Genomic DNA, 27,751 nt, shown 5'->3' with positions numbered 1-27,751 from the left:
CCAAATGTGAGTGGCAGTCCCCCTCATACACCTGTCTCTCATACAGGTGCGCTAGTCCTGCCCATTGTTTGCCACCTGGGTGTGTTGGTGGCCATGGAAGGGTACAGTCAAATACACTCACTATGCAGCTTCCCATGTCCTGACTCCACAATCCTCCCTGGCCACTGGCATTGTCATTCACTGCTGTGTTAGAATATTCCCAGTACAGCCTCTCATGTACTTGCCATGACCACCAGCCCTGTTGCTCTGCTGTGTTGGACTCTCCCCTGTGCCATGGACACTGGCCCTGTTGCTCTGCTGTGTTGTGCTCTCCCCTGTGCCATGGACACTGGCCCTGTTGCTCTGCTGTGTTGTGCTCTCCCCTGTGCCATGGACACTGGCCCTGTTGCTCTGCTGTGTTGGGCTCTCCCCTGTGTCATGGACACTGGCCCTGTTGCTCTGCTGTGTTGGACTATCCCCTGTCCTATGGATACTGGTACTGTTGCTCGGTGTGTTGGACTCTCCCCTGTGCCATGGACACTGGTCCTGTTGCTCTGCTGTGTTGGCCTATTCCCTGTGCAGCCTCTCATGTGCTTGCTGTGCCACCTGCCATGGACACCGACCCTGTTGCTCTGCTGTGTTGTGCGCTCCCCTGTGCCATGGGCACTGGCCCTGTTGCTCTGCTGTGTTGTGCTCTTCCCTGTGCCATGGACACCGGCCCTGTTACTCTGCTGTCTTGTGCTCTCCCCTGTGCCATGGACACTGGCCCTGTTGTTCTGCTGTGTTTTGCTCTCCCCTGTGCCATGGACACTGGCCCTGTTGCTCTGCTGTGTTGGACTCTCCCATGTGCCATGGACACTGGCCCTGTTGCACTGCTGTGTTGGACTCTCCCCTGTGCCATGGAGACTGGCCCTGTTGCTCTGCTGTGTTGGCCTATTCCCTGTGCAGCCTCTCATGTACTTGCTGTGCCACCTGCCATGGACACCGGCCCTGTTGCTCTGCTGTGTTGGACTCTCCCCTGTGCCATGGACACTGGCCCTGTTGCTCTGCTGTGTTGTGCTCTCCCCTGTGCCATGGACACTGGCCCTGTTGTTCTGCTGTGTTGTGCTCTCCCCTGTGCCATGGACACTGGCCCTGTTGCTCTGCTGTGTTGTGCTCTCCCCTGTGCCATGGACACTGACCCTGTTGCTCTGCTGTGTTGTGTTCTCACCTGTGCCATGGACACTGGCCCTGTTGCTCTGCTGTGTTGGACTCTCCCCTGTGCCATGGACCCTGGGCCTGTTATTCTGCTGTGTTGGCCTATTCCCTGTGCAGCCTCTCATGTACTTGCGGTGGCACCTGCCATGGACACCGGCCCTGTTGCTCTCCTGTGTTGGACTCTCCCCTGTGCCATGGACACTGGCCCTGTTGCTCTGCTGTGTTGTGCTCTCCCCTGTGCCATGGACACTGACCCTGTTGCTCTGCAGTGTTGGACTCTCCCCTGTGCCATGGACACTGGCCCTGTTGCTCTGCTGTGTTGGCCTATTCCCATTGCAGCCTCTCATGTACTTGCTGTGCCACCTACCATGGACACTGGCCCTGTTGCTCTGCAGTGTTGGACTCCCCCCTGTGCCATGGACACTGGCCTTCCTGTTTGTAGTTAGCCTGTGCAGATTAGCTTGCATTTGATCAGCATTTTGTGCCTTGCTCTTGTCTACTGTTGTTCTACTGTCACATCTGTGCAATATGTGAATAAAGACAGTTACTCCTGTTGTCTGTTTTGTCAGTGTCCTTGCTGATTAAAGTTATTTCGAAGTGTGCATTTGGTTGCCTGTGCACAATGCTCTATGTGTCACTTCAACATTGCCAAGATCTTTGCCCGCATCACATTTTTATACAGGGGTGACAGGGTCTTCAGTCCATTCAGACACAGAAACTACTGTTATCTGTGATGGCTATTGTTCCTGTCATGCAGTTCTCTTTTCATTGTTTTGCTATTGTTGGCTACATTGTTGCCATGTCAGGTTGGGCGTCACTGCCAGCACAGGGTGTGATGCTGTGCACAGGTTTGCATGCAGGCTGGGCAATGTCATGATGTATGTGTGTTATTCCTTTATGTGTGGCCAGCTGTGTATGTGTCTGTTCATCTTGTGTTGGCCCTTAGTCCTGGTCCCATGGTCTACATGGGATGTGCGGTCTTGGGTAGTCAAGAGGTGTGCAGTGTGAAGAGTGTGACTTTGTAGTGGGTGTGGATGTGTGTGTGCCCCTGGATTGTGATAGCCACACATGTGTCACCCAGGAGTTGTGTGCCTGTTGTTTGGATTGTCCTGCCCTGTGTAAATGATTGTATGCACATGTGTGAGTTGTCTGTTGTGCACTGTGCAGTGTGTTGGTGTCTCCGTGCATTTCTGTCTGACTCCTTGTAGTTTTGGTCACTTAGAAGTGTGCAAAGTGTGTGAGTTGCACATCAGTGTTGTGTTTGATTGATCATCAATGTGTCCTGGGTGTGTTTGTGTAGACTGTGTGGCCCTGCTGCTCCACACTGCCATTGTGGTTGTGTTTGTCATGCATTGCAGGCACATGGTGCCTTTTATCCTCCTGTATGGCATGGTGTGAGTGGTGTAAGGCCATCCCCTATGTGTGCCACTTGTGCCTAGCAATTGTGGGTCTGCACTCCCTCTATTTGTGTATGGTACACCCCTTACATGTCTACTACTGACATGCAAGTCAGTTCACTTTGATGTCAGCTTTCCCCTTGGTTTACATGTGTGTGTGCCTCCCCATCACTTCATTTGTGACACTGTGCTTTGTGGTGCAGTTCTTGGGCCAAGAGTGATGGTCCACTCTGGACATTGCCCCAATGGTTTATGTGTGCTGTTCTTGTGCTATTAGTCATTCAGTGTTGGTCATGTGCACTTCAGCTGTGTGTGCTGCCCAGTGCTCTGGTGAAGATGGTTGTGCTCTTGTGTCCCAGAGTGGTGCGCCTGTTGTTGTTGTGTTGGATGTATGTGTGTTGTCTGTGGTATTACTTCACTTCCTGGGTGTGCTGTTGTATTTGTGTTGTGCTGATTTGTAGTGTGTGTGTTTAGGTTGTGTCAGTCGTGTCTGTGTGTAGCTGTTGTGCTTGGGGTGCACATACTGCTTGTTGTGCATACAGTGCTGTGTGTATGTGGGCTTGGCATTGCCTGATGTGCATCCCCTGATGTCCTGGGGTGATTGCCGATTTCAATTTCATGTGCATCTGTGGTTGGTTTGATGTGGCAGTGTAGTTCTGTGCTGGTGCACTTCTTGTGTGATTTGTGTTATGTTGTGTGTGTTTTGTTCCTGAGTGATGAGGTTGTGCACTCATGTTGTGTTTGTGCTCCCATTGCCTTTTCACAATTTGACTGACAGGGTATGTCTGTTTCTGTTGGGGTTCTGTGTGTGTTCCTGTAGTGTTTATGTGGTTTTTTGGGGCAGGCATCTGTTCAGGCTTCCCTGTGTGTGTGTTATGGTTGTGGTTACACCCAGGGTGTGTGTTTATATGTGTGTGTATGTGCTGGCAAGGATTGTCAGACTTCAGTGTGTGTGGCACTGGTGTTGTGTGTTCCTTGTCAGCCACTCCTGCAGTGGCTGTCTCCCTGGTTGTGTGTTGTGTGGTGCAGTATGTGTATTGGGCTTGCTTGTTGCAGTTCTTGTTGCTTGTTGCTGTGCATGGGGGTGCACAGGATGGGCACCTGGCCTGTGACTTGATGGGATGTGTTGATGTGTGGTTGGGGAGTGTGTCCATGTGGTCTTTGTGCCCTGCCCATGCCTTGGACTGGCCCAGCCTTCTGCATTGTGCATTGGCTGCTACGGTGACGTGACCGGGACATTGCTGCAAGTTCACGGTCGATGTTTGTCCGGGATGCAGTGGGGTGACTTCTTGGCAGGTGGGTCATGTGTGGGTGTCCTTGTGGATGTGTTGTACCCCCCAGCAGGGTGTCTGTGGTGGAATTGTACCCTGTGTCAGCCCCTGAGTTTTGTGTTGTATTTGTGTAGTTGCGTACCTGCGGCGGCGTCCGCAGCAGGCCATCCGATGATAGTGGTATAGCAGGTACAGCACCGGAAACACATGTAAAGCTGGGTCCATGGCGGTCGTGACCGGGTGGTGTGGACCGGGTCTCTGGTATCGCGCTCTGCTGTCGAGTTTCCGCCGTGTCAGGTTGGGCGGTGTCTCCGCTGCGGTGCGCTGCTTGTTTGGGCCTTCCTAATTTGTGGAGTGAGGCGGACGTCATTCCCCACGGCGGTGAGTCTCCATTGGCTTCCACCGCCGCGGTGGCAAGTGCACGTTGATGGCGGTGCGCGTCGCTCCGGGGCGGACGGGTATTGACCCATGTTTTGCTATACTAATATGGCGACGTGATTCCGGCTGCTCGCGGGCGGAAAAATACTTTTTTCCGGCCCGCCAGCACCGCGGTGGTACCACCACCCGACATCCTAATGGACCCCTATATTTTTAACATCGATATTTTTGACAACAATATTTTTTTCTCAATATTTTTGTACTTACCTTTATGTAGATTGGACTTCGATATTTTTGACTTCGATATTTCTGTGTCGATAAATTTGTAGGTCGATTTTCTGTCCGTCTATATTTTGTCAGACATTTGCCACTGGGTTGTGGGAGCAAAGCTCCTGGACTTAAGCGCAGGGCAAATGGGGGCTCAAGCCAGCACAAAAGATACACCCTCATTGTCACTGGGGTGGCTGGGTGCAGAGTGCTGTTTTCGCATCAGGGCACCCTGTAGCTTACAATGGAGAGTCTCCGGTTTGCAAACACATTGCAGGCTCGGAGACAAAGGTTTTCTGGTGCGACCACCACATGGAGAGGCATATTGGGATGCTGGGGGTTGGTGAGGCACCGTCGGTTGGGCCACCAAAGGCTGTGGGTCGTCTAGTGCAGGGGTGCCTTTTAGGGTCGGATCTTCTGACCAGCTCCTGTTTGCGGTTGGGGGGACCTTCTGGTTTGAGGCTGCAGGCCTCGGCTGGAGGCTTGAGGCAGGTCAGGGGTCACCAGATCTCGGGTCAGGATCACCGGGGAGACCTCCTCTTGGTGTTGGGCCACTCAAACTCTGGCCGGGGTCGTTGGGTGCAGAGTGGTGCAGACTTTGCCGGACTTGGAGTCTGTTGGTGAAATAATCCAGTGTACACAGGTGTCATGATGCCCTCTGCATCACCACATGACATGGTATGGTGCTCCTAAAATAGCTCATCCCATTATGAAACCCACCCCTGTCCCGTGCATCCTGCACACCAAATTTGTATATTGTGATAGTCATATAGTGATTGAAATACAATTTGATTAGTGCCATGAACATATGTGAAATTCCATTGACCAATGGGTAGAGAAATGTTTTTAACGATGCATGATTTTATTAATAATTTGTATTAGTTTAGGAATTGGAAAAGTGCAATATGTAAGTAATTTGATATCAAAACATAGGTTTACAGTTCAGATCGCAAAAGTGGGAGAACCTCCTTTGTGTACCATGATTACTGGCATAATGAAAGCTCAGACGCAAGGCGCACGTACTGGAAATGTGCATGATGCGTCAGCGACCGTCTGGGTGTGGAAAAGGTATAAATAGCCACACGCAACAATGCAGAGACGCTTTGCCTTCCACTGCGCACCCTGAAGACTTACCTGAGTTTCTGATTCCTGTCGGAGGATCCGTTTATCATTTAGACGACGCTGGATTTTGCCGAAGCTGCTGAATTTTCTTCATGAAGCTGCAAGAAAAAGAAAAGAAAGCGAAGTGAAAATTTTTCCTTGTTCAAAGTCAGGCGCCAACCGCAAGCAAGTTGCAATGAAGTATTAGGATACTTATTAGGGGGAGAGGAGTTGGCCTAACGGCTAGGGCGCTCGACCTCGGACCTGGGGATCTGGGTTCGAGTCTCGGTAACGACGCCAAAACCTCCTGTGATTCTGGGCAAATCACTTAATCTCCCCATGCCTAAAATGAACGTAACTGGTGATATGTAAAGCGCTCTGATACCTTATTCGGTTCGGGTCTAGTTCGCGCTATATAAAACTCTGAAAAAAAAAAAAAACTTACATGAAAAGACGGCAGTCATTTGGAACTGAATCTGAAAGACAAAAGACATTTAAAAGATTTGAGAATATAGGCTTGCAAGATTTTTGACAGATAACATTTCTTGCAAGTATAGAGAAGTTTAACATTCTTGATATTCTTTGGTGTATGTTTTATTATTATTATTTTATAAAAAAATACAGTTTGTGAAGATAAGAAAGCTGGAGATTGAAAGGAGTAAGTGAAACAGGAGTTAGAATGTAAAAGTTATCTAGCACAGAAAAAAACATAGGAAAAATCAGTAACTTATTCTAATGTTTAATTCTTCACATAGGTGAACACAACTTCTTCTACAAACTGTTCTCCTCTGATCACCAAGAAGACAGGCTTCACTTCACAACGACAACACGGACGCAACGCCAGACATTCCTAGATCGCATGTAGGGTACGCTTTGAGTGAATACAAAGTAATAACTGTATAGAACTTGGTGTAGGAAGTTAGCTAGATAGGAAGTTTTGTTATTATAATCTTCTTTTCTTGTTGGCTCGCAGGTCAACAACCAGGAACAGGTAGCGTCCCCGATCCGGCCCTCCTCCCTAAATTCTACCTACTAACCTTAGTGTTTAAAGTACATCACAGGGTGTTAGTTAGAGTAAAGGGAAGTCGGTCCATAATGTCTCTGCGAAATCTATCAATAAGCAACTAACAGGTAAGATTGCTTGTAATACTGACAGAAAGTAAAGCCCACGTACATACATTTTGCCCAGGTGTTATGGATCAGACAATCCCAGTTTCCTTGCAGGATATAGCGACTATTTTGGCTGACATAAAATCTGAAAATACAGCCCTTCGGAGAGATATTACGGCCCTAAAAACTAGCATACAAAATCCTAATGTTCCAAGTCCAAGCGCCTGGAGTTTCTCAGCCACACAAAAACCTGTGTTAAAACCACCTACGTTTCAGCCAGGGTTTCAAACTTTACACAGTAGTTCTACAACTTCATCCGCCCAAATTCAGGTTTTGACTCCCGTTAAAGTTCCTTTGGCAAAACCAGAAAGGTTTTATGGGGATAGTAGTAAGTTCTCTATCTTTTTGAACCAATGTAATTTACACTTTATAGCCAAACCTGCAACCTTTCCAGATGACTCATCTAAGATTGCCTTTATACTATCATATTTAGGAGGTGATGCAGCTCTTTGGTCTGTACCAATTGTTGAACGAGACGATGCAATTTTGTATGATCTCAGACGATTTAAAGGTACAATGAAAAAATGACTCGCTAAACATGTATTTGTACAATCTGCAGATCATGAACTATTACATCTTAAACAAGGTTTGTTAGATTTACTGCATTATATTTCTCAGTTCAACATATTAGTGATAGAAGCAGAATGGCCAGAAGAAAAGAGGGTTTCTCTTTTTTATAAAGGGCTAAGAGAAGAGGTAAAAGATATGATTACACAGATTCTAGATCCCCCTGAAGATATTAAAGAATTAATTCAACTAGTAGTAAAACTTAATCACTGTTTATCTGAGCGTAAGGGTGAAAAGGAAAATCCGACCATAAAGTGGTTTCATTCAAGGAAAGGACTAGTTTTAAATAAAACCTACATCAAAGTTAGATTTAGGAGAACCTATGCAGATAGGTACGATTAAAGGGCCTCTCTCTAAGGAAGAGAAAGAAAAAAGAAGAAAGTTCAATCAATGCCTTTACTGCGGTAAAGCTGGACATTTCGTAAAAGAATGCCCAACCTGTCCCAATAAACCTAAAGGTAAATCTAATGACACAGGTTTAATTCAACAGTCGGAAAACTGATGTGCTCGACAAAACAAGAGGTCAGTTTGTCGGGTGAATTAACTAGTTTGGCCTCCATGACTCCTGACATAGTATTTCAACATCTCAGTATAAAAGTGACATTACAGTCTAAATTTAAAGAAGGAAAAAGCGGGTCAGTTGACGCTCTAATAGATTCAGGAGCCACATGTAACTTTATTTACACACATTTTTACAGGAATTAGGTTTAAAGACAGAACCCAAACTTCATCCTGAGGTTGTTAGAGCAGTTGACGGTAAGGAATTATCTTCCGGACTGATACAACACCATACTGAAAACCTTGTTATGCCATGCTCTACAATACATACAGAAAATATCACATTTAACATTATAGATGCTCCACAATTTCGCCTTATTTTAGGAGTCCCTTGGCTTGTGAAGCATAATCCAAAGATCGATTGGGTGCAAAAGACAATTTTATTCAATACTGATTTTTGTCACTCTACTTGTCTACAACATCAAGTGTCTGAACTTTTAGTTCAAGGATATGATTTCCCAAAAGGCTCTAACAGCGTTTTATTGTTGGAAGGAGTCACGCTAGAATATTCAGATCTCATTAATGTATTTGATTTAAAAAAAGGCAAATACACTACCTCCGCACAGAGATTTTGATTGTCGGATAGACTTAATGCCAGGAGCTAATTTACCATGTAGCAGAATATATACTCTCACAGAGAAGGAAAACAAGGTATTGTGAGATTTTTTAGACGTTTGTTGTGTTGTTTACATAGATGATATTCTAATCTATTCAAAGAGTACAACAGAGCATGTAAAACAAGTAAGAGAGATTCTTCAACAGCTTCTAAAAACCTCTCTATTCATTAAGTTAGAAATAAGTACTTTTCAGACCCCCCAGGATATAGCGGCATGGATTGGCAAATTTAGCGGCACAAAAATGAAAATTTAGCGGCACAAAAATGGAAATTTAGCGGCATTTAGCGGCATTTTATTTTGTGGTTTTTGCAACACCAAACACAGATATCTTACTGTTTGAGTTATTTGACAACATGGAGCTATGTACGTTGTCAGTCTGTGCTCCTCTTACACCTACCTCCTCCCCAAGAAGCCTTAAACTGCTGTACCTGAGCTGCCACTGAGACCCAGATGTTTAAGGGTACTTGGCCCAGTTGCTCAAACCCCATAACAGGCTGGGCCCAGCGACATTGGGAGTTAAAGCCCTCAGCCACTATGGTTGTTCCAAATAAATCTTTCTTGCCCTGTAAAAACACCATGCACAAACTTCTAAGGGGAAACTCCTGTAACAGGCAGGTGTCACTCACACCTGGTTATAAACGTGGCACCCTCAGTACCCTCTTCACAACACCTCTGGAACTGATGAAGGCAGAAGAAGGACCGCGCCTGCTGGTAAACCTGTAAGACAGAAGTTATTTTCTATAAATAACTACTAGTATTTCATTTCACCACAAATAGCCACACTTATGTAATACGCAAAGTGTGTAAGCCAGCTCCTCTTTGCCAAGTATGCCAATGTCAAAGAACGTATGCATAACTAATTAGAGATTGCATTTTCCACTCTTCGGAGCGGTTTATAATCACTTTTAGAACTGTTCCCCCATTACTGGACCGTAGGAAGAAATCACGCGCTGTCAGTGCTCTGACAAAGGCATTGCCGGAGAAACAAAATAAATCATAGAAGCCGGCTGTTGCCACAGTGCTGAAAGAAACAATTCAATTCACTCATTGCGCTTTCCCAAGCAGACACCGCTCCCTCGCGAGCCAGACGTGGCTGGCTGATGCTGTAAACAGTTTACTTAAGTCCCGGTCAAACCCCAGCGCACCGAGCCTTACAGCCTGGCCGGGGGCCAGTCGGCCACATCTCCACTGCCCCCCTCCCACCCGGGCAGCGCTCTTCCCTATGTGTGCGGCGGGCCCCCACCAGCGTGGAGGACGGACTTACCTGTGTTCTGAGGAAGAGTCTTCGTGTGGGCCGCTGCCGCTTCGTGCTCTCTCCCCCTCTTGCTGCTGTGGTGCTGGTCTCGCTCGGCCGCCGTCCTCGACCTCCTGGCTCCTTCTCTTCTCTCGGAATGGGAAAATGGGTGCCTCGCGCTCCTTCTTTTAAGGCGGAAACGGGCGGAAAGACGCGATCGGGCGGAAACGGCAAATTTCGTGGGCTTTTTTGCAAATATCGCGGCATTTCCCGAGATCGGCCGATTTCGCGATTTTGTTGCAAATCGCGAAATCGCGATAAGCTGGAGGGTCTGACTTTTCACACCACAAAAGTGGAATTCCTGGATATGTCCTCAGTCCTGAAGGAATAGAAATGGATCCGAAAAAGATTCAGGAGTTCTTGATTGGCCCAGTCCATCCACTGTGAAACAAATCCAACGTTTTTTGGGATTCGCCAATTTCTATAGGCGGTTAATTTGTCATTTCTCCCAGATAATTACACCTATTACCCGAATTTTACGAAAAAAAATTAACATTTGAATGGACAAAAGAAGCAGAATCAGCTTTTCAAAATCTAAAAGATCAATTTACTTCTGCTCCAATCCTAATGCATCCTGATCCTTCCGTTCCCTTCATAGTAGAAGCTGATGCTTCTCAATTTGCTATTGGAGGAATTTTGTCTCAAAGACATAAAGATACTGGTCAGATGCTTCCAATAGCATATTACTCAAGAAAATTACCCTCAACAGAACACAATTACGCCATTGCAGATAGAGAGTTATTAGCTATCAAAGCTGTGTTTGAAGAATGGCGTCATTACTTGTTAGGAGCTAGACATCCTGTAACAATGTATACAGACCATCGAAATTTACAGAGTTTACAATCTGTTAAAGCTCTTACTCCATGGCAATTGCGTTGGACACTCTTTTTTAATGACTACAATTTTGTTATTACTTATCGTCCAAGAAAAGAAAATCAAAAGGCTGATGCTTTGTCAAGCAAAAGAAACCCAAAAACGTATTTCTGATTCACATCAATCAACACAACCTGAGTACTCGGTTGGGGACAAGGTGTGGTTATCCACAAAGCATCTAAAAATGAAAGCTTGTAAAAAATTCCGACGAGGCTGAAATGCCAGAAACCGGTCCCCGGTAGCTTGTCTCCTTTCTGGTGAAGAATTGGCTTGGTAGTTTGGTCTGCCCTGTTCCCATGATGCACTGGGCCAGGGACAGACTAATTTGCATATAGCCAGGTTCTGAGCTGGGATGGGGCAGTGAGCTAAATAACGGTGATGGATCAAGCCCTGATCTTTGGACTGGGTAAGAGTGGTCTGCTTAATTCAGACACTCTGTTCATCACCACCCCCTTTTCTGAATCGTTTTTGGCCACTATAGGTGTGGCAGGGTATACTCAGACATGAGTCCCTTGCTCACTGCTCCATCAGGATTCAAGCAAGCCGGGCCGACGAGGCTGAAATGCCAGAAACCGGTCCCCGGTAGCTTGTCTCCTTTCTGGTGCAGAGTTGGCTTGGTAGTTTGATCTGCCCTGTTCCCATGATGCACTGGGCCAGGGACAGACTAATTTGCATATAGCCAGGTTCTGAGCTGGGATGGGGCAGTGAGCTAAATAACGGTGATGGATCAAGCCCTGATCTTTGGACTGGGTAAGAGTGGTCTGCTTAATTCAGACACTCTGTTCATCACCACCCCCTTTTCTGAATCGTTTTTGGCCACTATAGGTGTGGCAGGGTATACTCAGACATGAGTCCCTTGCTCACTGCTCCATCAGGATTCAAGCAAGCCGGGCCGATGAGGCTGAAATGTCAGAAACCGGTCCCCGGTAGCTTGTCTCCTTTCTGGTGAAGAATTGGCTTGGTAGTTTGGTCTGCCCTGTTCCCATGATGCACTGGGCCAGGGACAGACTAATTTGCATATAGCCAGGTTCTGAGCTGGGATGGGGCAGTGAGCTAAATAACGGTGATGGATCAAGCCCTGATCTTTGAACTGGGTAAGAGTGGTCTGCTTAATTCAGACACTCAGTTCATCACCACCCCCTTTTCTGAATCTTGTTTCTTTGGGCCATTTGTCATAGAAAATGTTATAAATCCGGCCAGTGTGAAACTGTCTCTACCTTGCAAATATCGATGTCATCCAGTTTTCCATGTTTCATTGATTAAACCCTTTAACCCCAAGACTCGGTCAAAACAAACTCCCTCAGCAATAAATGTTGATGGGACTCCGGAGTTCGAAATACAGAAAATTGTAGACTCAAAGAGAATTTGTGGGAAATTATTTTATTTGATACACTGGAAGGGCTACGGTCCAGAGGAAGCTCTTGGGAACCTCTTGCCAATTTACAGCATGCTCCACGATTGGTTAAACAATTTCACTCCAGATATCCCAACAAACCAAAACCAGTTCCCCACATCTTAGGGGGGATTTTAAGGGGGGAGTACTGTCATGACGCCCTCTGCATCACCACATGACATGGTAAGGTGCTCTTAAAAGAGCTTATCCCATCATGAAACCCACCCTGTCCCGTGCGTCCTGCACACCAAATTTGTATAATGTGATAGTCATATAGTGATTGAAATGCAATTTGATTTGTGCCTTGAACATATGCGAAATTCCATTGACCAAGTGTAGAGAAACGTTTTTATCGATGCATGACTTTATTAATAATTTGTATTAGTTTAGGAATTGGAAAAGTGCAATATGTAAGTAATTTAGTATCAAAACATAGGTTTACAGTTCAGATCGCAAAAGCGGGAGAACCTCCTTTGTGTACCATGATTACCGGCATAATGAAAGCTCAGAAGCAAGGCGCACGTTCTGGAAATGTGCATGATGCGTCAGCGACCGTTTGGGTGTGGCAAAGGTATAAATAGCCACACACAACAATGCAGAGACGCTTTGCCTTCCACCGCGCACCCTGAAGATTTACCTGAGTTCCTGATTACTGTTGGAGGATCCGTTCATCATTTCAACTATGCTGGATTCTGCCGAAGCAGCTGAATTTTCTTAATGAAGCTGCAAGAAAAAGAAAAGAAAGCTAATACAAAGTAATAACTGTACAGAACTTAGTGTAGGAAGTTAGCTAGATAGGGAGTTTTGTTAATATATTCTTCTTTCCTTGTTGCCTCGTGGGTCGACAACCAGGAACAGGTAGCGTCCCCGATTCGGCCCTCCTCCCTAAATTCTACGTACTAACCTTAGAGTTTAAAGTAGGGGGGGCAGAGCTAGCCAAGCTAGGAAATGGGCGCACTGTAGGCGAGCTCTCCCGGCTGAGACCACATCCTTCATGAATCCTGTGTCACAGAACTGCCCATATGCTACTAAACATTTAAAACTGCTTACCGGAGACATCCTGCAGCAGACTGACGCACCGGTCTTGCCCAAAAACCGACTGGAGAACTGCGCACAAGAAAATCTGGAGGCCCCAAGAGCTGGAGGCGTGTGTGTCGCTCCTGGCGGCGCGCTACTGAACCTACGCAAGCCCGAGGCGTGATAGGCTCATTACAGGCCTGTAGCCGTGGACATCGCCAAGGGGCCTGGTGAGTGGTGAGGACCTGTGGGGTTGATGTGTGGCCCGGGACCCTCTGGCTGCAACTGCCGCGTCCCCGGATTGTCTCGCAGCCTGGGGGCGGGGGAGACGGGGCGCGACCATTAATAGCCGCTCCGTTTGAGAGGTGTCCCGCTGTGCGGCCGTGACTGGCGCTGTGCCCCTGAGGTGTGCGGGGTTGAAGTGCCATCACTATCGAGCGCTATTTGGGGACGGGCACCCGCGGCGCATATTGGAGGCTGCATCGGACCGACGCGATAGGCGGGATGGACCCGCAGTCTGAGCAGCGTGGTGCTCCTTTGGCCCCCAGGCGAACACTGCAAAACAGCCACAGCGACCGTTGCCAGTTCTCTGGAACATACGTAGCCCTGCATGGGATTTCTCCACCTACCCCTATTACTGCCCTATAGCCTAAACTGGCAGAGTGACACAGTGAGGCTGCACGTGTTGTGGAGGCCTGATATCAAAACGGAGAAAAAGGTGCTGTACGTTAGCTATTATCTACTGGCTATAAAGATGGACTATGGGGTGCTCAATGTGCCAGGATTGAGGCAGCTGTGCCTTCCTACTTTGAAACCTATCTGCACACATCGCACTACCGGGGTACTGACTGACCCGACTGCCACTGCACTATAACTACAGGACCCCCAAGGCTGCTCTGCCCGGGTCTGCTCTAACACCAAACGTTATCTACACATTAGCAGCGGAGGTAATTGCAGGGGAGCGGTGCTTGACTGCTTGAGTGACATCACTGGTGCTGTTCCATTGGTCCCCCTCCAAAAAAGGGGTCGACGAGCGATGGGGAAACCAGACAAACATCAGCCAAAACTGAACTTTGAACAGCAGCAGAAGGCGCCAGAAATGAACCCTGAAGCACCTGAAGGGAGCCAAACAAACACTGCGGCCACTATGGGATCGGACGTGATGGTGGACTTCCACTCAATGTTTACGACGATACAATCACCTTTATCCAACATAGACAGGAAAATAGACTCCCTAACATATCGTGTAGACCGTATGTCCGAACGTCTAGATAAACATACTGAACGTATTGACATGGCTGAACGTCGTATATCAGACATGGAAGACTCCTATCAGCAATTGGATCTGAAACAAACCAGGGTAGACAAGACTCTGCAGACTCTGCTAACCAAAACAGAAGATTTAGAAGCCAGATCGCGAAGATGCAACCTACGCATCATGGGAGTGGCAGAAACAACACGCAAAGGGTACATGGAACGGTACATTGAGTCACTATTAACCACAATACTAGGCAGAGACACCTTCACTGAGGTGTTCATAGTGGAGCGGGCCCACAGGTCCCTGGTGCCGACACCTGCGCCTGGTGCGCAACCTCGCCCAATAATCGCCAACATTTTTAACTACAGAGACAGGGATGCCGCGCTTCGTAAGGCCCGGGAGCTGGGGAACCTCACCCACGAGGGGATGGCGATATCTCTGTACCCAGATTTCACGTCACAAGTTCAAGAGGCACGAAAGAAATTTATGGATGTAAAAAAGAAACTAAGAGAGCACAATATCTCCTACGCTATGATATATCCTGCTCGTTTGAAAATAACCGTCGATGGCAAATGCACCATTTGCAATGATCCTAAAGAAGTAATCAAATTCTTACAATTGCACCATCCGCATGTTCTACGTCGCAAATCTCCATGAGGCCAGGCCGCTGAACAAGATCGCCCCTCGGATGTCGAATGAAGTCCAGGCTGATCAGCAGGACGCTGGAAGTAGCAGAGACTCAAATAAAGCCAAATGGCAGGACTCCTAACAATTCCTATCTGTGTTAAAAACATTACCTAGAGCTGCTAAGAAACGCTTTGGATATGTAAGTAATGTTAAGAATGTAGCTGATGCAGACTGTCATGATATGGATAAATTTGAGGTCTGAAGAACCTTGGGATGCAGGTAACTAGAATTCTGTGAGTAGGATGTGATACGTAACTATTATGTTTCGTAAACACATGGGATGTTGGATCGGCCCCTCAGCCATGTTGTTGCTGAGGTTGTTAGCTGGTGGCTACCGCCTCCCTGTGTATCCCACAACCTTTGTACTTGTTTAGGGGTTTTTAATAATTGAGGGGGGGGTTCTAGGAGGTTTTTTTTGCCCTTAGTAACAGTTAATTGGACTTGTCTTTGCCAGGGTTGGGTTGGCGAAGTGGGTGGAGGGGGGGGATGGGTGGTTTGGAAAATTGGTGAAAGACTGCTTATTGAATGTTAAAATCTATACATTTGAGTGCATACCATTGTTATGTAATATACACACAAGTGACACAGAGCAATACCAAAACTATGCAACACCAGGCCAATTATGCATGATTGTAGATACAGGCATCACATAGTGCGTCCATAATTACACCAATAAGATTTATAACCTGGAATGTTAGAGGCCTAAATAGTCCCAAAAAGATCAGACAAGTACTATCTTACCTTGATAGACAGCATGTTGACATAGAACTACTCCAAGAGACACACCTGTTACCACGTAACGCTGACAGACTGGGCTTCAGATGGGCAGAACACACAGCATCGGCAATTTATTCCTCATATGCACGAGGTGTGTCGATCCTTATACGCAAGGGCACCCATTTTATATTAGACCAAACACTCACTGACCCGCAGGGACGGTTTGTTATTATTACAGGCACACTGCGGGGCACTATGGTCGGTATCATTAATGTATATGGACCGAATACGGACGATCCTGACTTTTTTCAGAAACTCTTCACTACCATTCGCGCATTACCGCCACTGGAGCTGATATGGGGGGGGGGGCGACTTCAATCTTACACTAGACGCTGGGAAAGACAGATCCCAAAATACCACGCAGTACCACAAACGTGCAGTTTCGGTACTAATAAATGGCATGACGGAGTTTTGCCTGCGTGATATATAGCGTATATGGCATCCTACTACACTAGAGAGCACACACTCGTCAACAGTTCATAACAGTTGGTCCAGATTGGACTATTGGCTTCTCACTGAACACGCTTTAACATGCACTACAGACGTGAGGCATTTTCCCAAGACCCTATCGGATCACAAGCCGGTTCTCCTGGCCATATTGATCCCGATGTACATACCTCCACCATTTGTATGGCGCTTCAATGCGACAGCACTGTTAGATCCTATTTACAAAGAGGCAATACACCAGGCGATAGAAGACTATTTTGCAGATAACAAACACTCAGTCGACAGCGCCGGGTTGCTATGGGAGGCATTCAAGGCGACGCTGCGAGGCATATGTATCAGCACACATGCTGGTATTTTAAAAGATATAAGAACCCAATTGAAAACCTGCGAATATAGGATAAAGGCACTGGAGGCAGATTATAAGGCCACCCACTGTGCATTCCCACTGGGTGACCTAGGGGACGAGATCAGCAAATACAATGAACTTGCAGAAGATGAAATAAAATATATCAGTCACCGCTCTACAGCGCATAAACTAGGGGAAGGAGGTAGGCCGGGCCGAATATTAGCGTAAAAAATACGTATTGAGCATAAACAGCACACTGTTACAAAACTAATGGTCGGCAGTGGACAGATACACTACGACACTCATGGTATATTATCAACGTTTGTGGACACATATAGTGAATTTTACAGCACGCAGTATACGATACCAGAATCTGAAATACTACAATATGTTGAAGACATCGCGCTAGTATGGTTATCTGACTCACACCGTGAATACCTAGCCCAACCAGTCACAGAGGAGGAAGTACAGCTAGCTATAAAATCATTGCCCAATGGAAAGTCACCTGGCCCTGACGGCTACACTGGAGAGTTTTATAAGGCATATTCGGATCTATTAATCCCCCACATGCTTGAGATGTACTATGAGGCCTATAACAATAAGATCCTTCCACCCACGTTGCGAGAAACGCTCATAGTAGCCCTGTTGAAACCAGATAAAACTCCGGACAAAGCGGAGTCTTATAGGCCCCTCTCTCTAATAAACACGGACGTTAAGATACTAGCAAAAATTATTGCTACGAGATTACAGCCACTTATGTCCACAATAGTCTTACCGGATCAATTATGATTTATCCTTGAAAGATCAACCGCACATAACCTACGAACCATATTTGCCTTACTACATCAGCTGAATCCAGATTTGCAGGCGGTAGCGGTCCAACTGGACGCAGCTAAAGCTTTTGATTCCGTTGAATGGCCCTATATGTTTGCAATTCTAAAATGAATAGTGCTACCACTAATGCTTATTAACTGGATCGCCCTCCTATACACTAAGCCCACTGCTCGTGTAAAGGTAAATAGACACGTTTCAGATGTCATACCCATACAACGCAGCATCAGACAAGGTTGCCCCCTATCCCCACTGCTTTTTTTCCATAGCTTTGGAGCCATTAGCCTGCAAAAAACGACAGAACTATGCACACACGGCGCTCCGGTTCCATCTTCGGCCAATTAGCATATCATTATATGTGGATGAAATGGTATTATACTTAAGAGACCCCGAAGACAATCTATCCCCACTTCTGCGAGAATATATAAAATTCGGATGTCACCCAGGATTGCAAATTAATTGGGACAAGTCAGCAATAATACCACTGACAGTAAAAACAAAAGCACCGACTTTGGAATTTCCCCTAATATGGCAGGAAGATCCAATTAAATATCTCGGAATATGGGTGCACCGTGAGGCTGACATAGTTACTCGATATAATTAAGGTGTTGTAGTGGATGGCATGGAAGCGCAAATAAATAGATGGATTACCCTCCCTCTTTCGTTAGCAGATACAATATCATTAATAAAAATGGCTGCTCTATTTATTTATTAATATACCAATACCGCCACCAACTCCAATCTTTAATAGAATACGTGCGGCCTTCGTCAAACTGATATAGGCTGGTAAACAGGCCCGAATTAGTCTAAAAACCATGACACTTCCATATGCTGCAGGTGGCTTCGCTGTCCCTGATATCTACTTATATTACTTGTGCGCACAGGCACAGTTTGCCTACTATTGGTATCATCCCGTAAAATACCTACCACACCTTGCAGTGGAAGATGGCGACGCGGATCCGATTCCACTAGCCCATATCCTTCCTCATACGCGACCTCACCTATCCACGCGGGAAATCAACACAATATGTACAACATTGCAGTCATGGCAGAGCATAGGTCACTTAGCAAACAAAACTCCCCTATACACTCCAAATCTACCACTAGCAAACCACCCTGACATATCGGTCACACAAGAACACAATAGTATGCTGTTGCTGGAACAAGTAGGTATAACAAAGATGGGCGATCTATATACCGACGGGACTTTTATTACCCCTGACGATCTATCATATATTAGAAACCAATCGCTACTATTTCGATTTAATTATCATAGACTGAGAGGGACCGTAAGGGAATTATACCCCTCATTCCCCATGGAACCCCCTAGCCTTCAACCACTGCAGACACTAATAGCTGCTACCACGGACTCCCACCTTGTCTCACAACTGTATAAAACGATACAAATTTAAATTGGCGCTGATAGATATAAAGCACGCAACAACTGGAATAAAGTACTAGATAACCGACTGACAGACGAAGACTGGGTTTCCTGCTGCACACTTATAATATTGCTCACGCCTAACAGAAATCTCCGCATCATACATTTTAAATACTTACGTCAAACGTACTACACCCCAAACAAATTGTGTAAGTATGGGCTGCGAGATAATGCACACTGTAAAAGATGCAGTATTGACCAAGCAGACTTTATTCATCTCACATGGCACTGTGAGGGGGTACAGAAGTTCTGGGAAGATGTGATTTGCCATTTGGGTGTACTGGTGTCAAATACATTACCGTGCACACCCCAGCTCTGTTTATTGGGACTTGGCATACCTGCTAGAGCTGTGAAAAGGAAACTGATAGCCATAATGTTGTTACTTGCAAAACGCAGGATTGCGATGCACTGGGACAGCAAAATGCCCCCACTCTTCAACGCTGGCTATTAGATGGTGTCTTCTGTAGAGATAACTTCCTGATATATGCAGAAGAACTGCCAACTACCTCTAAGCCATCGGATATTTGGGATCCCCATATAAACTATCTTCGTGAACATCCGGACTTACTTCAATCTGATTGATAAGCCCAATGCTTCATTGTTAAAAATGACATTGAGCTAGTGTGTGCATCGCTCCACTATGTCTTATAGGATGCTGTGTACTGTTGATTTACTCACTGTGCTGTAACCCAAGATAACGATATAGCTGTGTTCAACAATGTGTAGAATTGCTGAAATGTTCAATAAAAATCTTTATAAACAATTTTTTTTTTTTTAAATAAACCTTTGAGTTTAAAGTACATCACAGGCAAGATGGCGGAGTGAGAGGACGCTTCTCCTTGCGGCTCCCCGTCCTGAACTGGCCCAAGCCCTAATTCATAGCGTTTTCTCCCCCCGCTGGCACCCAGCGGTGCCGGAAACAGTGGAGGCACCTTGAGCGACTCCTGACCCGTGAGAATCGACCGCGGAGAGGCCTTGGCGCACCCGGACGGCTGACGCCGGTGACCGGCCCCTGTGACGAAGGTAGCGGAGGCCGGCCGCGGTAGCTTGGGAGGAGGCGAGCCGACAGCCCGCGCAGCGCGCTGTTCCCAGTCACGGAGTGCAGCGTGGAAAGGAAAGAGACTCTGAAGCGCCGGAACTATCCGGGACCCAGCCTGTGCCCGCTGGGAGGGACGGCGCTGGAGGAATTGCTCGAAGCACTACCCGGAGCCGCGGCTGCGGCCTCGCGGACTGAACGCTTGCCTGCAACGCCCGGAGACCGACGGAGGTGGAGACTGGGGTCCGCCGCTGGTCCGAGGACTTGGGCCCCTCACCGGACTGCTCCTGGGCGGAGAAGCAACGAAGAGCCAGGCGGGGTCCCGTGCGGCCCGTCGCACACCGGAGGTGAGGCCTGCCCCACGTAGTCGTACAGGGGGCCGCCACGAGAGGCCACGGACTGCCTACCTACCCAGGAGCCGCTGGGAATAAACCGCCTTAAGCTCCAATTGAGGCCGCGGCGGCGGCCTGGTGGACTGTGCACTCGTCTGCAGCGGCTGGGGTCCGGCGGGAGCGTGGCCTGGGGACTGACCTTGAGCCGGAGACCGGAGACCCCCCAGACTCGAAAGCAACGAGGTGGCGGATTGGGTCCCGTGAGGCCCATCACGCACCGGAGGTGAGGCCTGCTCCGTGCAGCCACGACGGAGTCCGCCTCGAGGGGTTGCTGACTGCCTGCCTCCCCGGGGAGCTCCAGAACCTGTGATCGCACCCGGTGCCTGGAGGGGCCCGATCAAATTGCCGCGTCGGGCGACTGCAGCGGCGACTGCGACCTACCGACGGGGCATCCGCAGAGGGCCCTTCAGTGGGGAGCACACCCGCAGATCTAGGGGTCCATTGCCTCGGGGACCGGCGGGGCCCAGCTGCTGGGACTGCTGGAGCACCTGGCCTCGGGGTCCCGATTGAGGCCCAGCAGCGGTGCTCCCGGAGCCTGTTGAGCACCTGCCGGATATCGGAGGTAGGATCGCGGGGCGGGGCTGAGTGGACACTGTGTGATTGCGAGGGGAGCCCCTACTGCCCTGGCCTAGAGAGGACACGCTGCCACACGGGGTCTGCTCTGAGTGCGATGTGAAGGAGACCCTCAGTGCGACACCCCACGGACCGTGCCAGACTGGAGAAGCCACTGAACGCAGGATCGTGGCCTGCTTGAGAGGTGACTGCTGAACCCACGAGGTGTGTTGGGAGGCCCCGAACGACTGACTCTTCGCCCTGTCGCGGTAAACGTCGTGCTCGGTGGTGATTGGGGGAGCCTCCTCAGTGGCTCCCGGGTGACGTCTGGAGAATCACCAGGACATTGTGGACGTAACGCAAGATTTGACCCCTATCCTAGCTACGATGGCGAGCAACAGAGGCGTCAAGAAGGGTGATCGCACTCTCCCAGAGATGCTCAGCAGGACCCAGAACAGGGGGGACAGGGGACACGTATCGCCGAACTCAGCTGGAGGCTCTCAGAGCATGCACGAGGGAGAAGCCGGCGGACTTTCCCATCCGAATCGATAGTGCGCACAGGGTGAGTCCGCCGAGACGCGCGTCGGCACCGCCTCCGGACATCTTGGCCTTCTTCCCGGACTTCCCGCTGAAAGAACGCATCCTAGCGGAAGCACTCAAGAGACCATCCTTTGCCTTTCGCAGCCACACTATTGCTCTATACCAGGACTTGTCCGCAATTACCCTTCAGAGACGCAAAACTTTTAAAATAGTGACTGACTTTTTGAGAGAGCATGAAACGTCTTATACCTGGGGCCACCCGTTCCGCCTTATCTTTAGGTGGAATGGCACGATGCACCAACTGCGCTAACTGCGGGAGACCTGCGAGGTCCTGGGGATCACTACGGAGGAGGACGATTATACCACGCCACGCCCGAGGCGTAACTCCAGGGATGGCTGGCGCAGAGTGAGAAGAACACCTGCCACCCCGCTACGACCTGACTCACCCACCATTAGAGCTGGCAGGGTGGATGCAGTATCCGAGGTGGCCAGAGACACAGCTCCTGTCGTAGAAGTTGCACTGACGGCGTAGAGAAGCTCCTGGGGGAGAACTTCAAAGCCTTACTGACCTTGCAGGTTTGGGTCCGGGTTGGGGGGCTGAGGGAAGAAAGCGGTGGCTGGACGTCCATATAGGTAATTCATCACAGACTTGTCCACCGGGACAGGCCTGGGACTACAAATTGCCCGGGTTTCAGGGGTGTCATGGGGGGGGGAGGGGGTGGGGGGTTTGGGAGAACCGGTTGTTTGCATGAGGGGAATGTTGGCTGGGGAGCGGGAGAGGGGGGGGGAGACGTGGGGGAGGGCAATCTAGAAACAGTTCACGGGGTGTGTTGGTGGGAAGTTCGAGGGGAGTTGGGGGGGAGGGACGGGGACCGTACTGTATTGTTGCTGCACTTTCTCTAACCGTACACTATTTCTACACACTACTTGCACTGGCACTGCCCCTCCCGGACCGTGCCTTGCTGATTGAGCTATGCTGTTACCCGCACCGATGACAACCCTTAAGGTCATCACACTTAATGTGAAAGGGTTGAATAATCCTGTCAAAAGGAGGGCCGTATTGTCCCTGCTAGAAAACACTCAGGCTGATATCTGTCTCCTACAGGAGACGCACCTTTTAGCCAGGGACTGCCAGAGGTTGCGGTCCCCGAAATTCCCAACGCAGCTTTTCTCCTCCACCACCACCAAGACCGCAGGGGTGGCGATCCTGATGTCCAGAACATTTAAAGGGGAGGTCCTACATAAAGTGGCAGAACAGAAAGGGAGGCTTCTTGCATACAGAGTTAAACAGGGGGGTCTGGTGTTTACCATCGGCTCAATATATAGTCCCAACGAACATCAGGAGAGGTTCCTTCACTTGGCCTTGTTAGATATCGCGACCACCCCAGACAGACATGTGATCATAGGTGGGGACCTGAATATGGTCTTTGATTCGTCCATGGACAGATCTGCGCAGCGATACCCTCAGACGGGAGAGATCTCGCAGTCGGGCAAGGCCCAACTGGCCGACCTGGATCTGCGCGATCTCTGGCGCCACCTCCACCCTACTACCCGGGACTACTCCTATTACTCACACGCACATAAGACATACGCGAGACTGGATTACCTTCTGGTCACGGGGTCGGCCTGTGACCTGGCCATAGCCTCGGACATAGGGGTTCTCTCGCTGTCGGATCAGGCCCCCGTCACAGGCAGTTTCCGGCTACCGCCGACGTCCCCCTCGTGTGTGGTGTGGCGCCTGAGAGACACTCTATTGCACAGGAGGGAGGTGGTAAAACACATACAGGAGGCGATACGCGATTACCAGAGGCACAATGATAACGCCGACACCACCCGGGCGACACAATGGGCTGCGCTGAAGGCGGTGCTTCGCGGTGAGTTCATCGCTATCTCCTCGGCGGAGAACAGGGCCCGGCAGCAGAAGAGGGACGACCTCACCAGTAAGGTGCGTGAGTTAGAACAAGCACATCAAAGAACCGGGGCTCCCAGAGTCTGGAAGCAACTTAAAGCCGCAAGGAAACTCCTCTCGGCGTTAGATATGGACAGAGCGGAATACGCTGCGCTGCGCCTGAAGCATGCGTACTACACGGGCGGGGATAGATGCGGCCGACTACTGGCAAAAAAACTTCGAGTGGCGCATCAAAAACACTTGTTGAAGGAGCTATCGATCTCCGCTGGGGTCACGGTCACAGAGGATACCCAGATAGCGGAAGGCTTCCGTTGATTCTATGCCGAACTATATACAGGTGAGCCCCCTTCGGCACAGGCGGAAGCAGAGTATCTAGACTCGGTTGACCTCCCCTCCCTCGCCCCAGAACAGGCGGAACATCTAGAACGGGACATTCGAATTGAGAAGGTGATCACAGCCATCTCCAGGCTCAAACACGGGAAGGCACCGGGCCCCGACGGTTACACTTCCCTTTTTTATAAAACGTTCTGCCCTGAGTTAGCGCCGCTCCTTACGCGCCTCTTTAACTCGTTCTCCGCGCCTGGTGCTATCCCCCCGGATTTGCTTCAGGCAACGGTGTCAGTTATCCCCAAGCCTGGGAAGGATCGGACTCAGTGCGGCTCCTACAGGCCGATTTCCCTTTTGAACGTCGACCTTAAATTGTACACTGGGATTCTGGTGGCCCGCCTGGCACCTCATCTGCCGGGGCTGATAGATCCGGACCAGGCGGGGTTTATCCCCAGAAGGCAAACAGTGGACAATACTAAGAGAGTGGTTCATATTTTGGAGAAGGCCTCTCGAACCCCCGGGGAGAGGATGCTATTGGCAATCGACGTGGAGAAGGCCTTCGACAGTGTGCACTGGCCCTATTTGGAGAACGTTTTGTCAAAGGTGGGCATAGGGGAGAAATTTCGCACCCTAGTATTCAACTGCTATAGATTTCCGTATGCGGTGGTGCGGGTGACCGGCTGTAGCTCTCAGAAGTTTGCGATAGAGCGGGGCACCAGACAGGGGTGCCCACTATCACCACTGCTCTTTGCTCTCTATATGGAGCCCTTTGCCCAAAGGATACGCCAGAACCCGAACGCGACTGGCATACGGATGGGGAGATATACGCATACCATTACCCTCTATGCGGACGACATTATATTAACGCTGGCCGAGCCGAAAAGGACACTCCCTGCTTGTATCGCCGAGCTGGACGATTTCGCCGCTGTGGCTGGCTTCCGGGTGAACATGGGGAAATCAGCGGCTCTTGATGTTTCGCTGACTGCCGCCACGAGAACCGAATTGCAGGGCCTCTTCCCCATGCACTGGTCCAGGGACCTAGTGCCATACCTGGGTATACTACTGGCGCCCTCCCTGCCTACTATGGTGACCGCCAACTATGCGGCCTTAAGTAAAAAAATCAAAGAGGAGTTAGCCCGATGGAACAAAGGAACACTGTCTTGGCTGGGCAGAATAGCCACAGTGAAGATGACACTTCTACCGCAGGTGCTTTATCTATTCTGCGCTCTGCCGCTCCAACCCCCGAAAGGATGGATCCGACAGACACAAGCGGACCTTGCACGCTTTGTCTGGCAGGGCCGCAGGCCCCGACTTAAGAGAGCCTTATCCACACTAGCCCCTGAGGCGGGAGGACTGGGCATACCGGATCTTCATAAGTATTTCCAGGCGGCACAGTTACGGTACCTGGTGGAGTGGAGGAGGTGGGAGTCAGATAAGCACTGGCTTTTTCAGGACCAGGCGGTTGCGGGCCGGACCTTGCAAGAGGTACCCTTCCTCCATAGGTCTCACCGTCCCCCCAATCTGTATGCGTCCTTCGTCACGCAGGTTCCGATGAGAGTGTGGGACGCCACCAATGTTGCGCACGGTCTCACTACCTTCCCCTCGCCATTCACGCCATTGATTGGGAATCCGGACTTCCATCCCGGGATGGAGCCCGGAGCTTTCGCGCACTGGCGAACTGCAAGATGCAGTGCACTGTTCCACGTGTATGGCCCGGATGGTGTCATCTCGTTTCCAGATCTCAGGCGAGAACACCTCCTACCCGAGACCGAAAGGATGCGGTATATGCAAGTACGTCATTGGGCGCTTCAGCCGCAGGTGCGCGACTTGGCAGACAGAAAACTCACGCACTATGAGAAATGGCTCTTGACGCGCACCTCGGACTCGAAACTCATCTCGGACCTGTATAAGCTCCTGCAGCCTCCCTACTTTCATATTTATAACCCGGGACGGGAACGCTGGGAACGAGAACTGGGGAGGGCCCTAAGTCATACAGAATGGGACCACATTTCCTACAGGGCACGACATTCTGCGTATCACACTGGACTCACCGAAACATTCACTAAGATATCCACGTACTGCTATTATACACCGGAGAGACTGCATGAAATGAACCATAACATTGTGAACACTTGTTGGCGGGAATGTGGGCAGGTAGGCACACTCACACATGTTCTGTGGGACTGTCCACTACTGTGCCCCTATTGGAAGGAGGTCCTGGACGAGATCGATTCACGCTTTGACATTGAACTGCCTCGCTTCCCAGCGTATGTCCTACTGGGCCTGCCCAACGGGCTGATGTACCCACTAAAATCTCGCAGGGGTCGGCAGATAGCGATCGCACTGGGCTCTGCGGTTCAGAACATACTAATTCACTGGCGCACTACCAGGCTCCCCTCTACTACTGGTTGGTTACACGGGTTGTGGCATGTGCTGGGGATGGAGAAGATGTCGCTTATGGTGGCGGGGGAGGTAGAGAAGTTTCATGACCTGTGGCAGCCGTTCCACTCCTTACTAGTAACAGAATTTAAAGAACTCACGTGCCCCCGATATCTCCGATTGTTGAGATTGACGTCACCTGCGACTTCACCTGATCAATGAGTCTGGGATGGTAGTCGGGAGGGAGGGAAGGGCGAACCGAGTGGGGTGGCACGGGAAAGTGTTTTTCTTGGCACAGTACGAGGGGAGGGTAGGGGGGGTTTGGAGGGAGGGGGATGGGGGGAGTTTGGGATGGGGATGTTTGTTTTGTAAGATGTTGTGCCGTATATGCACCCAGCGCCATGCTCTGATGGACATCACAATGACAGGACCCTGCACGCTGGTTGCGTTTCTGTATAGCGATATTATGGCACTGATCCTTTTGAGACACTGTTTTCATTTGTTTGTATTGTCTTGAAATAAAATACTTTAAACATAAAGTACATCACAGGGCGTTAGTTAGAGTAAAGGGAAGTCGGTCCATAACGTCTCTGCGAAATCTATCAACAAGCAACCAACAGGTAAGATTGCTTGTAATACTGACAACGGGAGACAGAGTCTTTTCTTTTGAAGGCAGGGCAAGTCCTTGGGGTTCTTGAGGCTGCAGGCTGCAGGGCACACCAGAGTTTCTCTTCTGCAGGTACGAAGTGGGGACAGGCCGGTAGGGCTGGGGCAAAGTCAGTGGGCGTTCTCCTCTTGTTAGATTTGGCACGGATGTTGGGTCCTTCTTCTTCTTTTCTTCTTCTGGTTTCTTGTCTGAGGAAGCAAGGCTAAGGGTTGCCCCTACTAGATTTGGATTTAGGGGCTTTACAGGTAGGTGAAAGGTTGGGACCAATGAGTCCCTTCCCTGTGGTAGGTACACAACCTATTATGCCACCCTCCAGTGGGAGGGAGGCATATGCCTCACCATGGTTGGTTGGGGCCCCCAATCTGCAAGATGGCGGGGACTGAGAGTTGTGCTTCACCTTTCCTCCCCACCTTGGGGGTGGAGTTGGCAGAGGTGGACACACCTCCCTTCCTCACTTTGTTTTCCCGCCGATTCTCCCGCCCAAAGTTGGGGTCAGAACCGGTGGGAACCAGTTGCTGACGGCAGAAAAAGGTTTGGGGAAGCTCACAAGCCTTTGAAGATCCCCCTTCGTGTACCCTGCCTATCCTGGGGGAGTAGGCTTGGCACCTCGTCCCAGGATGTGCATTGTTTCAGGCCTTCGAGAGCAGCAGTCTCTTGACCCAGGGGTCGAGATACATGTCTGGTGGTGGCAGCTGAAAGCAGCCACTCAACCTGGACACTAGTGGTTGGTAATTTTTCAGGGGGCATCTCAAAGATGCCCTCTGTGTGCATGTTTCATTAAATCGCACACTGGCATCAGTGTGGGTTTAATTTGCTGAGAAGTTTGATACCATGCTTCTCAGCTTTCAGTGCTGCCCTTATGGTACTGTGGAGTTCGTAATGACAAACTCCCAGCACCACATACTCTTAATGGCAGCACTGCACTTACAATGTCTAAGAAAAGGCTCATGCACCTGTACCCTCACCACTTGTATATTGCATCCAGCTAGTGGGGGGGCTGATCTATGCCAGGGCAGTGGGTTGTAGGCATGGCACACTGGGATGTGTGCCATGCCAACTCTTCACTTTGTTCTGCACCAAAAC

The 27,751-nt window shown here is 49.4% G+C and overlaps 1 long non-coding RNA gene across 1 annotated transcript in view; it reads right to left on the bottom strand.

The window, feature by feature from the left end:
• The window catches only part of LOC144766805 (uncharacterized), a 162,864-nt gene extending 156,795 nt beyond the window's left edge, over positions 1-6,069 (bottom strand). Inside the window, exons 1-2 of the long non-coding RNA XR_013597936.1 lie at positions 6,036-6,069; positions 5,624-5,709 (exon numbers count right to left, since the gene is read on the bottom strand). This is a non-coding gene — a long non-coding RNA (uncharacterized LOC144766805). The remainder of the gene's footprint in view (positions 1-5,623; positions 5,710-6,035) is intronic.
• Positions 6,070-27,751: the final 21,682 nt, after the last annotated feature.

The sequence above is a fragment of the Lissotriton helveticus genome, chromosome 7 (assembly GCF_964261635.1).
Source record: "Lissotriton helveticus chromosome 7, aLisHel1.1, whole genome shotgun sequence".
Taxonomy (NCBI): domain Eukaryota; kingdom Metazoa; phylum Chordata; class Amphibia; order Caudata; family Salamandridae; genus Lissotriton; species Lissotriton helveticus.
Note: the sequence above shows the minus strand (reverse complement) of the source record. Positions and strands in the feature narration are given on the sequence as shown.